The sequence below is a fragment of the Mus caroli genome, chromosome 10 (genome assembly GCF_900094665.2).
Source record: "Mus caroli chromosome 10, CAROLI_EIJ_v1.1, whole genome shotgun sequence".
Classification (NCBI taxonomy): Eukaryota; Metazoa; Chordata; class Mammalia; order Rodentia; family Muridae; genus Mus; species Mus caroli.
Window position 1 is genome coordinate 34563742 of NC_034579.1, and position 1320 is coordinate 34565061.

Sequence of the window (1320 nt, forward strand, 5' to 3'; positions counted from 1 at the left end):
CTCTGTATAGCCCTGGCTGTCCTGGAACTCACTCTGTAGACCAGGCTGGCCTCAAACTCAGAAATCTGCCTGCCTCTGCCTCCCAAGTGCTTGGATGAAAGGTGTGCGCCACCACTGCCCAGCAAATAAAAGCAATCTTGAGATGCACTTGTCCATACTTCAACGTTAATATATATATATATAATATTAATATGTATTAATATTATATAATATATATCAATATATTATATGTAAGTACACTGTCGCTGTCTTCAGACACCCCAGAAGAGGGTGTCAGATCTCATTACGGATGGTTGTGAGCCACCATTTGTTTGCTGGGACTTGAACTCGGGACCTTTGGAAGAACCTCTGAGCTATATCTCCAACCCCTCCCAAAACCTCTTATCTTGGAGCTGTCTGGTTCTAGGAAAGTCAGAGGAATATATAATATATATTAAATATATAATATATATTAATATTCCCTTTTATAAATAAAAATCTTTTTAAAAACTCACCACCAAGATCTACTATATATTAAGATTTTTCTCCTCATAAGTAATATACACTTGGCAAATACAGACATAAATATGTCATGAAACATTCAAAAGTCATTATAAAAACAATAAATTATATTAATTAGAAATATAAATATTTTTAAATATTTTAAACAAAATGAAATTAATCCTCATCTACTAATAATGTAGAAACCTTTGAACTTGCTAAAAATATCTTATTAATAATAACAATATTAGTAAGAATGGCTTAATAAAATATGCTGTGTGTTTTGAAATTTTTTTTCAGCTCTTTAAGATATAGTGATTCAAGAATGACATCCTAAATCAAACTTCAACTGTTTTATTGGCTATATATATATGTGTGTGTGTGTGTGTGTGTGTGTGTGTGTGTATGACATGTATTATTAGCTGTGCCTACTAAATCATATACTTTTTTTTTTTAATTTCATGCTCCACCTGGCCCAGGTAACCTTTGCTATTTGGCTAGTCCATTTTCTCTCCTGAAGTCAGTTCTTTAGAGCAAATTAGATACTATATTATCTTGTAAATTTTAATAAAATTGCCCCAAGCCACTACACATCTTCTTTGAAAGATTAGCAATCATTTTTCACACACAAAAAAATTAGAAGTATAGATATGACTTAATACTGTGACCAGAGACTGAAGACTTTTACAAGATCTGATCACAAGGTTGACACCGCTGTTTAATTGTGCTAGGACATTTAATTGTGCTGAAAGACATTTGTCAGCACATATAAACTTCAACAGTTTAAAATAAGTCATTTCAAGCGGGGTGTGGTGGCGCACGCCATTAATCCCAGCACTC

At 33.0% G+C, this 1320-nt stretch overlaps 1 protein-coding gene across 1 annotated transcript in view; it reads left to right on the forward strand.

Moving 5' to 3' along the window:
- Lama4 (laminin subunit alpha 4) overlaps positions 1-1320 on the forward strand; it is a 142710-nt gene that overhangs the window by 108221 nt on the left and 33169 nt on the right. The window lies entirely within an intron of this gene.